Source organism: Peromyscus californicus, unplaced genomic scaffold (assembly GCF_007827085.1).
Source record: "Peromyscus californicus insignis strain IS unplaced genomic scaffold, ASM782708v3 Scaffold_4__1_contigs__length_199733344, whole genome shotgun sequence".
Classification (NCBI taxonomy): Eukaryota; Metazoa; Chordata; class Mammalia; order Rodentia; family Cricetidae; genus Peromyscus; species Peromyscus californicus.
In genome coordinates, this window is record NW_026294562.1 from 9,223,847 (window position 1) to 9,236,422 (window position 12,576).

The 12,576-nt window shown below is 39.6% G+C and overlaps 1 pseudogene; it reads right to left on the reverse strand.

Moving 5' to 3' along the window:
• Positions 1 to 2,020: 2,020 nt before the first annotated feature.
• The window catches only part of LOC128094914 (40S ribosomal protein S27-like), a 36,996-nt pseudogene continuing 26,440 nt past the window's right edge, over positions 2,021 to 12,576 (reverse strand).

Here is a 12,576-nt window from a genome sequence, read left to right on the forward strand (position 1 = left end):
GAGTTTGTGTGAGAGGTATGCATGTTCACATACATATTCACATGTGTGTGGGAGCATTGTGTGCATACATGTGGAGTGGGTAGTATGCATGTATTCACATGTGTATGAGAGCATGTGTGTGCACACATGTGGAGATCCAAAGTTATATTAGAAATCTCCCTCAATCAATCTTCTACCTTATTCTTCAGGCAGAGTTTCTCAGTCAAACCCAGAACTTGAAGATCTGGCTAGTCTCTTTAACCAAGTTGTCCAGGATCCCCTCTCTCTGCCCTCCCAGGCTGCGTGATTACAGGTGGGCTACCATATTCACCCTCCAGTTACATGGATTCTGGGGTTCTGAACTCTGATTTGTTTGCTTGTGAGGCAAGCATTTGAACCACTGAGCCATCTCCCCAGTTCCCTGTGTTACTTTTAAATTGTGCTTGTAATCCTCAAATTTCATGATTTTGGCTATAATGTTTTGGAGGAAGGATTTCAAAAGAAGATATTGATGGATTCAATAACTTTAGAGGGCTTCTATTCTATGACCCTAGAGTAAAACAATCAAGTTAACAATGATTAGCACTAATTAAGTATAATGTAACAGGTACAGCTCATCAATCACCATATGGAATTGGTTTTACTTTACTATGTCCACTTTAGTATGGAAGTCCCTACTTAACAGTTGCTGGAGAGACTGCCTCCTTGTTGAGCGCTAGCTGCTCTTGTATAGCAGCCTGGTTTGGTTCTCAGTACCTATATCAAGTGGCTCACAACCACCTGTTACTCCAGATCCAAGGGATCTGACATCCATCTCTGGCCTCCGTGGGCATCTGCATGCATGTAGAACATATACACACACTCAGGCACAAGTACATACATATGACAGAATGAACAAAGACATGGAATTTCTGTTTATGCACAGGGACTCCAAGGACTAGAGAGGGGAAATAATCTCCCACGTGCAGATGGCGAGTTGTACAAACCAGAGAGTTTAAAGTCAATGTCTTTGTGCTTAGTCTCCAGCTTTTGCCATGGCCCCTGCTGTTAGTAATACTGGGGGGGTGGGGCAGAGAATGCCCAGGATTACTAAGTGCAGATTCTGGGTTGTGTAGATGTAAACAACCGTCTTTTTAAATAAAAAACACAAAGCCGATTCAGAGAAGAAAGCCAAGAGGTCAGAACTAAGAGCCTTACCCTTCCTGCTTCAGCCAAGAGAGTTCTCCGAAAAAAGGGGCCTACTTCCTGTGTGTATGTCTTTAAATAGTCTTTCTGTTCTGCCTTCTCATTGGTTGTAAATCCAAACACGTGACTGCCTCGTCACTGCCTTTATGTACAGCCCTCCAGGTCCTCTATGGTATTGAGATTAAAGGCGGTGTGTCTCCAATGTTGGCTGTATCCTTGAACACACAGAGATCTACCTAGCTCTGTCTACCAAGTGCTGGGATTAAAGGCGTGTGCCACCGCCGCCACACTCTTGCTATGGCTCTAATAGCTCTGACCCCCGGGCAACTTTTTTTATTAACATACAATTAAAATCACATTTCAGTACAAATAAAATACCACCACAGGGTTGTGAATTTTATGTCATTTCCCCCAATACTCAGTTTCTGTTAGCCCCAGAATCAACGTCTCCTTTTCTCTTAGGTTAGCTATGGCCCTTTGGTTTGTGTTTGTGAAAACTCTCCCAAGTTCTGTGGCAGTATTCTGATAGCATCGTCATTCTGCCCAGTGTTTGAAGCTGGCATGACCAGGCTTTGTTGGGTGGAGTTGCTTTCCACGCAGAACAGATGAGCTGAGGATTCATTGCAACTGTGATTCAGAGAAGCAGGAGGGAGGTTCAGACTGCTTCAGCCATGGATCTCTGTGGATGCTGATATGGCTGGTAATGAGTAATCACAAGTTCTCTCAGGATACCTTCTTCCTCTTATCCTTTTTTTGTCCATAATTAAAACTTTATTGAAAAACTGACACCGAAATAGGAGATCACTGTTGTATACTTTATGAAATCAAACACAGTTACATTGTCTTGACTTGATAAGGCTTTCTGTGAAAAACACAAACTCAGGAACTTGTATAGATGATTAGTGTTGCTTTTTTCTAAATGAACAGCCTTCTGTGAGCCTGGCTTTTCCTCCTGTGGGCTGGCACACACTGTTGAGCAACCTACGCAGAGAACCACTGTCTGGGCATGACTGAAAACTGTAGTAATCTTGTAGCAATCTGGACATTTCACATCCCTGAAGTAAGAATCTGGGCTCTGAACCAGCCATTTCTTCTTAGGTTTTTTCTTTTCCTCTTCCAAGGAAGTTTGTAAAAGATCTCTAGCCAGAGGCGTGGTGATGGCTCCACCAGCACCAGCGCTCCAGATCTCTGAGGTGAGGTGCTCACTAGAGAGGGCTCAGCTACATCTTCCTTCCTTTTATCCTTAATGAAAGTAACTGTAGGTGCTGTTTTCTGATAGTTTTCTAATGTTCTGCCCATTTCAGGACCAGCTATTCTGGGAGGATTTTTATTTTAAATGTCTTATTTCTCTTTGTTCTTGTCCAAGTGGCTTTCACAATTGGTTGGTTGCTGCCACTAAGATCATATTGAAGCATCTATGAAAATCAGGATGAGAGCAGAACAGACAAGGAAAGAGAGCTTTTAACTCAGAATTCACTGGGTGAAATTACATGTATCCATGTAGGTGCCATAGAACATCAGCTTGGTTCTTCTGGTAAGACTACACACTTATTATTTGACAAAAATGTGGTCACATTTGAAAATAAATTTAATAACCATGATCAGATTTCACTTCAAAGTAATTCTTAGAAAATGACTGTAATTAGAACCACTTGATATAAAGATCTTAGAATATGGTAATTTGTTTATTGTATTTCCTTATGAAAATTGAATGTTACAATTACCATAATTTGAAATGTAATAGGGACATCTAAGCCTCTAATCAATTATTCAATTATGTAGAATTGCTCTCATACTGAGAAATTTGTGGGTAGCAATTCTTTCTTTAGATCCCCAGCTTTACTGAAGTATAATTGACAAACAGAAACTATCCATCACTAACTAAGGCATACAGTTAATGATTATATACTTCTCTTGTATATTCCTGGTTGCCTCAGACTCATGATGTAGCTGAGCATGTCCTTGAACATCTGATCCTCTTGTCTTCATATATGGAGTGTTGGAATTACAGGCCAAACTTTTGCCCAGTTTTTTGGGGTGCTGGGATTGAACCTACAGCTTTGTACATGCCAGAAAAATGCCAGGCACACATCTCCAGCCCCCACACATTTTCTTTATCCATTTATCCGTGGATGGATCCTTTCATTGTTCCTATAACTTCATTGTGGAAAATGCTGCAGTGAGCATGAGAGTTCAGATGGCTCTTTGACATACTATTACATTTTATTGGGATAAATGCTCACAAATGGGGGTGTTGGATAAGAAGGGAGGAAGTCTCTTTTCAGTTGTTTTAAGGAACTCCTCACTGATTTCCTCAGTCATTGTGTCAACTTACATTTCCACTAACAGTATATGAGAGTTTCCTTTTCTCTACATCACGAAGTTAGACTGGGCTACAAATTGTGTTGTAGGCTACCTAGAGCTACATTGTCAAAACTAATCTCAAAAACAGTATCCTAATTGTATATAGTTAACTAATATTTGGCAAAGATGCTAAGAATACACAGTGGAAAAAGCAGAGTATATTAATTGATGATTTGAGAACTTGGTATCTGTAAGTAGTATATTGAAACTGGATCCTTATTTTACACTGAACGCAATAATTGACTTGGAATGTATTCAAGACTTAAATATAAAACATGAAACTGTAGAAGAAGGAAACATGGGAAGGCAAGTCCTTGACAATTGATATTTTGGCTATAGTATCAAAATCACTAGCAAAACCCACCAAAAATTGTTATAATGGTGTTATATCACAACAAAGTGCTCCCGCTTGTCAAAAGAAACACACACAAAATGAAATGGAATGTGGCAATTTCCTGCTGAACTGCTGCCAGTATTGTTGATAGTCTGAGTCCACATTCTATCCACAGAAACTAACGTAGTGTTTTGCCAAACATAGTGTTAAATGCCCTGATGCCATAGTAAGTCAAATTAAATCCATTTTAGAGATTGAGAAGTAGAAGGTTTCATAGGTGTTGTTCATCAATGCCACAAGCTGAGGTAAGAAATATTAATAATATGGCCTATCTTATTCCACAACTTATTTTGTTTTTACTTTTTTTTTTTTTGCCATGGCATGCTATAACTAGCCTAAAATAAACAATCCCACCTGATTTATTACTGAAAACTGGTATGGAAATTTGAATAGATAGGGAGACTAAGGCAATAAACAATATGCTGGTTTTAGTTCAGTCCCAAGATAAATCACACACACACACACACACACACACACACACACACACACACACACACACACGGGGGTGGGGAGAGAGAGAAGTACAATCAACAACCATACTATACGTGCACACACACAGGAATGTGTATGTTTGTACTTCCACAGACATACTTGCACAATCACAGGCAGGCTGTCACATACACACAGGCATACCTGAATGTGTAGATGTAACCGTCTTGTTAAATAAGAAACACAGAGCCAATGTAGAGATGAAAGCCCAAGAGGTCAGAGCAAATAGCTAAGAGCTAAAAACCTTACCCTTCACTGCTACTGCTGGCCTCCTCAGCAAGCGAGGTACTTCCTGTGTGTTTGTCTTTATAGAGACTTTCTGTTCTGCCTTCTCATTGGTTGTAAACCCAACCACATGACCTCTATACAGTCACTGCCCATCTATACAGACCTCTAGGTCTTCTATGGTTGGTATTGAGATTAAAGGCATGTGTCTCCATGCTGGCTGTATCCTTGAACACACGGAGATCTGCCTAGCTCTGCCTCCCAAGTGCTGGGATTAAAGGCGTGCACCACCACTGCCCAGCTTCTGCTATGGCTTGCTATTAGCTCTGACCCCCAGGCAACTTTATTTATTAACATACAAATAAAATCGCATTTCAGTACAAATAAAGTATCACCATATGAATGCACACACACACATTCACACATACACACACACACACACACACACACACACACACACACACACACACACACACAGGGAGACTAAACTTTTCACCAGACACTGCAGGTAAGCAGTGATTATTCATACCCTGAGCTCAGTGATCAACAGATGGGCCACCATAAACGCTTTTGTACTGGTTCTGGGGATCTGAACCAGATTCTTAAAAATGGTATAGCCAGTCATTTTTCTGCTAAGCCATTGCCCCAGACCACTCTTATAAATCTAGTTTAGGAATGGAGAACTTTTATTTTTGCATGGTGCTTGAGAAAACAGCTGTAGTAATGAAGATGTGCACTGAACAGAAACCCAGTGTTTTGATGGGCCCAAGGCCCCTCAAACTTCCTCTATCATCTAACCTTTTTTCTGAAAAAAAGCCATGCATTTTTCTTCACCTTACAGTGCTGCAGAGACACTTGGCTGATGTCAAGGATGGCCCCTGCCTTTTGTCTGTAATACTTGCTTGCCTCACACAAGGAATTTGTCAAATCCTGTTAAACAGTCATTTCAATATTTACTTATTCTGAATCTGAGAGAATTTCTGAATCTTTGTCCTAAAATCACTGCTTTTCTTGACTTTTTATGACCCTTTTCTACCATTTGCTTCTATCTTGATTTATGGGAATATGCTTTTCTCTGAAACTTCTGTTGTGTTCTTTCATGACTTTTCACAATTGGAGTCATTGGAGTGTCCCTCTGCTTGAATCTTCTCATGGTCAGGGTCACTGTGGGAATTGAAGTTAATTTCATATGGATGTTCACTCTTGTCTTCAGAGGACTGCCTGAGACCCACAGTGGGCTGAGTCCTTCACAGTGTCTGATCACTAGGATTGTTATACAATGCGTTCTCGTTCTTACAGGGCAAATGCATATAAAGGGTACTTTAAGCACTCCAGTCTCAACACAGCTTTGTTTTCTAAATTCTCTTTAAATTTGTGTAAACACAAACATTTCACCATAAAACTATGTTTTCTGTATCAATTTATTCACATTCTGTAATTCTTCATCAGAACATTTTTTTTTTCTTTTCCATGGTCTTTTTCTGATTTTTCTCCTCACTTTCTCTCCCCCAGTGGGAGTGCATGAGGCAGTCCATTTCTGCAAAGACAGTGAGAAGATGATTTGTCATCTAGTACTTTATAACATTTTATCTTGACATGAGATACTGAATATTGCTGGGTCCTCTGCTATGGTTTCTGGCTATAAACTCCTATCACTATCAGCTATATAAAAAAGCAAAACTGTAATGATCTCCAAAATGTCTAGAAGGTGAACAGCATTTGAAGAAAGGCACAGATCTATTCTGAATTAACATGGAGTATTAAGTATATCCATCCTGAATATGGAAAAAAAGAAAACTGTTTTAGTCAAAGACAGTGAGGGAAGCTTGTTTAAAAAGACAGGTCACACATTGTCCTATAAGATCACTGCTAACAAGATTAGAGTTAATAGATTATTGATCCATTTAATGTTTAGTAGCAAGCTCATTTTTTCATCAGCTATGCAATTGGACATTTTTTTTTCTGTTTTAGAGGCCAATCCAATAGACATCTTTCATCTGATATTAGCATCTAATGTTGGGGAGAAAGTGCTTTGGATTCATTAAGTCCTGTTTGGTGCCACTACCACCCTACAGCATTGCTACTGCAGCTGTTTTCAGCTTCTCATTTCTGATGTCTGCTTTATTTCCCCCCCAGGAGGCTGGTAAATCCTTCCTAGAGTAGAAAAGCTTGGGCGTGCAGCCCGGAGATAAGGATAGACTCTGATTGTATCATCCCCTGCAAACACCTGCCCTGCTTGACTAAGGCTCCTATTACATGAGATTTTATTCAATATTGTGATGAGGAACTGAAGTGGCACACTTTTAGTTATCTCCCTGGACTCTAAGGGGCTCTAATCTTTGAATAACAACAAAAGAAATCCTGTGATAGTACTTAAACCTTAGAGTGTCTGAGTTCTGATGAGGAAAATGCTGTATTTCGAAAGAATAGACATCAAATGTCAAACTCCAAGACTCCTGATGGTGTGTGTGTACATGTGTGTACACCTGTGCATGTGTGCATGCATGCATGTGTGTGTGTGTGTGTGTGTGTGTGTGTGTGTGTGCACATGTATTTGTTCCAGACTTCAATGAAACTGAAGCCATGCATTTTTCTTTCTCATTTATACTGATAAATAATTGAAAGCCTGTTTAGTTCTTGGATTAAAGATATTAATCTGCTTCATATCATATAGAGATGTAACACATTTTTGAGAGGCAGCGCCATGCTGAGGTTGAGTAGAAGTCTTGCTGTCAGGGGAACAGTTAAACAGAGCAGATGTTAAGAAAGGAGGGTACTATCAAATTCTTCCTTTATCTCTATTCTGTGTATTCAAGCCCCCCTATACTAGAAATGATTTCCCAGCCTCCTGAAGGACAAAGAAAAGCAAACCTTAAGAAGCAGTGTTTCGTGGTCAGCTCTTACCTTGGCTCCTGAGTAGCTACAAGTCCTTGGATAAGATACCAGGTTTCTCTGCCTGCTGGTTTTCTGGTAAACTAGTATCAATGCTTTCATAGTACTTTCACAACACTAAATAATGATGTAATGTGTGTAAATGGTGAGAAAAATGCTTTCATAGATACCTCAGGAAAGTGTCTGCCTTGGTTTCTAGGATCCCAGCTTTTATTGCTTCTAGACTAACATGCAATTCTTTCCATTGTATCCTAATTGGTGCAAATTATTTCATTTTTATCTTGTTTCCAGCTTGCCATTTTCTTTACCCATTTTACTGAGCCCAAAGGAATAGGTGATGATGGTGTTAACTGAAATAGGAAGGATGGTGACAGCCATAAGTAGAGACTTCTCCTCCACTTACTCTCTGGTTTTGTTTGACTGCATGTAGGTAAATCCAATAGCTGCAATTAGTGACAAGAGCACTTTAAATGCACAGCTCAAGGGTATAATCATAGTGAAAGTCAGGTGACAGGAGCTTGAAGCAGCTGATTACATTGCACCCACCATCAGAAAGCAGGGATGAATCTCCATGCTCAGCTAGCTTTCTCCCTTTCATGTAGCCCATGACCCAAGCCCAGGGAATATCATTTTTGTTCACAGTTGGGATGGCTCTTCCTGTTTCAACAGATCTCATCAGATAATGCCTCCCTGATATGCCCCAGAGGCTAACCTAATATAAATAACCCCTCACAGATGTTCCTGGAGGCTAATTGATTGTCAAGTAGACATCAGTACATATTCTTGATAGTCCGTATGAAGTCTTCCATTCACTTAATCAATAATGGATACCTTCTGTGTGCTAAATACTAATCTAGGTTTGGGAATATGAGTAATTTACACAGCCCTTATAGCTGACCAATAAATTCAAGGAGTTGGTAATGTAGCTTGAGAAATAACAATTAGTAATTTGTTACATACAATAGGGTTTGGGACAGTGATGCCAAGTTAATGTTTAGAGCTGAAGCCACATTGAGGCTGTTAGCTGCTTGTCAGCTCTGAGCAACTACTTGCTAGCCTTAAACATCTAAATTAATTTCACAAGTCCAAATGGAGTCCATCATATGTGGCATCAAATAGTTTTGCATTTCTAACAACTCTCCACTGAATCAAAACACTAATTCAAACCTGTTCTCTTATTTTACCCCTAAAATTATATATGGGATCTAAGCACACATACTTTGTAAATAGGGTTGGTTGCCAGTGGACAGATGCCTCCTAACCTACTTATGATGGGGATTCCTATTTTCTCTTCTCTCAAGGTCATTCCTTTTCTTGTGTAGCTGTTGGGGTGCCAAGAAGGCAGAAGCTATCATTTTTCAAAGAGCATAGTGGTTTCTAGAACTCTGAGAAAGCTAGTGTGGAATGTATAGGAGCCAATGTATAAAGAAGACCCAGATAGCTTCTGGGAAGTGGTTGTGCCTAGTCTCAAGACATATGACAGTGTCAAGAGAACGGCCTTGGTTGTGGCTGGCACTGGTGTCATTTTGTTGAAATTGCACTAGACTGAAATGTTTTCTTTGTCGTACCACCATTGGAATTTTACTTTTTGCCATGACTTAATTACCCATGTAGTAGTGGAACAATCAGGATTTGTGGCACTGGAGTTCAGACTAATGAATGTGACAATGGGGAGCAGTAATACATCACATAAGCATCCATTTTCTGCTTCAGAAGCACTTGCTGCTCTACAGATGAGCCTCAGAATTGAACGTATCTCTGATGTTTCTTCTTCACCCTTGGACCGGTCTACATACCTATCTTCTGTGTTCCTCAGGTCCCTCTTAATTTTCTCAGACTCCCTAGGGCACCCATTTGATTCTGCCAGACAGCAGATAAGCTGGCACTTAAAGGCTCAGTGTAACCTCAGCTACCACTTTCCATCATATACGTGCTGTGGGCAACTCTCCTCCATGACTGGTGGCCAGATATTCCTTCTGTTACATCTCTCATGGAAGGGGAATGGGTAGGAGGAAATAGGCCTCCAGGATTAAAATAAAGGAGAAAGGTTATTAGAACTGTGCATTTCTTTCTGGGCATCTATTTCAAGTTTGGATAAAGCCCTGCAGACATTATAGTATAGGACAATTTCACATCTATCTCTGTGGCTGGACCAGGTGACTTGTCGATAATGGACCCCCTTTGCCCTCTGCACTCACTTCAAAAATTCTATTGTGATGGAAATGGCCTGGCCAAATCTGCTTCAAATGAATTTAGACTTCAAAAGCCATTTCAAAACTGCTTTTAATGTAGTTATTTAAAATTATAATCTCCACATAGTTTTCTCCAGCTATCTCCCTCATAGAAATTGCAATTACTAATAAAGAAGACAATTATTCCAATATATCCTTGTATTACATGACTTCATAAAATCATGCTAACCCTGGGTGGTTCAAATTCCTTGTGCAAATTTCCAACATTACAAATACACTCATACTTCTTTTCTTACTGCTAAGTTTTTTTTTTTTCCTGGAAAGTACTTATTGATTGTATATAATCAAATGAACAAATAACATGCTTAGAAACATTAAAATAGCCTAACTGGGGTGGCAATTAATTTATTTTTCAATGTTTATGGTAGAAAATGTCATTAGCAGTAATTTTGAAACTTTCACTAATTCAGTTATAAAAATTTGCACTGCCTGTATACTATATAGGTAGGCTAGACAGAGCAACAATTGGGTAGGAGAGAGCCTGGACCCAGTAAGACATGAGGGACCATCGTCTGGAGGGATAGTTCAGTGGTTAAGAGTCCTGGCTGCTTTTCCAGAGAATTGGCACTCAACAGTGGTTCACAACCATCTGTAATTCCAGTTCCTGGTGAGTTGATAGCCTCTTTTGGCCTCTGTAGCTAGAGTTTTCCTGCCTGGCCCACAGTCAGGACAAATCTCTCTTACCTACCAGTCCCACAGCTGCTCAGACCCGACCAAGTAAACACAGAGACTTATATTGGTTACAAACTGTATGGCCGTGGCAGGCTTCTTGCTAACTGTTCTTACAGCTTAAATTAATCCATTTCCATTAATCTATACCTTGCCACATGGCTCGTAGCTTACCGGCATCTTCACATGCTGTTTTTCATCATGGCAGCTGGCAGTGTCTCTCTCACCCAGCTTCCTGTTCTCTCAATTCTCCTCTCTGTTAGTCCCGCCTATACTTCCTGCCTGGCCACTGGCCAATCAGTGATCTTATTATTGACCAATCAATAACACATTTGACATACAGACCATCCCACAGCAGTCCTCCATGTGCACCAGGTATTCATGAAGGCATCCCGCCCCCCCCCACATGCAAGCACACATGCATGCACTCACATGCACATGATACATGGAGGCAGACCATAAGGTCTCATGCTCTGTATTTTTTATTTTGTAGAACTGCAGAGAACTAAATGCATTCTCTGCTATCAAATGTACAAAGCAACCAATTTTTATAAACAGTATCTTTAAAAAAATTCTTACCAGCTACAGGCATTTGTGAGTCTGTGATGATCATGATTTTGGAAATAACTGTGTTTCTTTGATCATGTAGGTTCCATATCAAAGTTCATTGGCCAAGAGATTTGTTCAATCATGTGCTGTGTCTTTGAGGTCCTCAAGGCAATAGATCTGGATCTAGCTCTTTCTCAGCTAGACATGTTCCCGTATTGTTGGAAGCATTCAGAATAGTTTCAGTAGCTGCTCAGAGTCTCCTCCATTTGAAGCAGTGAGAATTAATATTCTAATCATAATAACATGAACAACAACAACAATTTCATCACTAGTTTGATGGAAACAAAACAAGAGTTCAGGAGAAATTTAGCAATCTTGATCACATTTGTGTTCAAACCATAGTTTGATTATTTACCATTTTTTCTCACAATGAATAAGTTTATTTAATTATACAATATACTGCTGCTAGTGTACAATTTATATGGAATAATGTCAAATAAGAAAATATCCTACTCTCCATCTAAACATTCCTGGAGGCTCAGTCTTATATTTAGGTAATAATGCCTTCATAAAATGTGAATAATAGTGACAATTTCTTTATTACACTTCCCAATGACTCTGTGAATTTCTGTTGATACTCGGGGGTTGGATTCCAGTTAATTATTGTGATATTGTGCTAACATAACACTTTCTACCCCAAGGAATTACTAAGCATGGTAAAAACTTGAGCTCCATCACTATTTATGAATCTTTCCACTTGTTAAGTGAGAATTCAGCCCGAGATAAATTACCCTGGGTAATTTTAATCAAGAGCTTAATTTTAATGATCACCTGCTGCACAAATAAAATAAGAGAAGCAATGAAACCATCATTATCAAGGTAAGTCATATGCGTCTCTGAGGGATGTTATTTTTAGTGGTGTTCATTAAGGATTTCTGTAAACTCTGAATGGAATAACAAGATGGCAGAACAAAGCTACAAAGATAGCATAAATATGTAATTAAATAGGAGGAAGCATCTTATTTTTCACTTGGTGATGATTACTTTGGGATTATTCTTTAATTAGTTAAAGCGTAGGTGTCTAGTTCTACAATCAGGTTGCAAGAAAGTGTCCATGTAGTCTCAATGGTTTGAATTTCTCTATCAGGTGCTGACACCTAACACAAACTTAAATATAGCTCACCTCAATGCATGTAAGAAGACAGACAAAACTGACCTGGGTAGATTGGAAGGTTCATACAGGAAAAGAATGCAAGAAGACACAATAACACACATATCTATCTCCACTCTCTAAACATGTTTTATACTCTCACATAAGTATGAAAGAGGATAGAGCTAAGAAAACAGAGCATTTTAAAGACTTATATCTGTAAGTGCCACTAATCAGTTTTCATGGATGTCAGCTATGCTGAGTTTCATAGATATTCTATTAAGACTTAACAAGATGTTCAGTGGGTAACTGCCAGCCCAGGCTTGTTGATGAACAGGGTATTCTCTAACACGCCACTGTCCATCATTCCCCTCTCTCTTCCCTTCCCACCCATCTTCTTACTTTCTCTATTCCCCTCTGTCTCCATC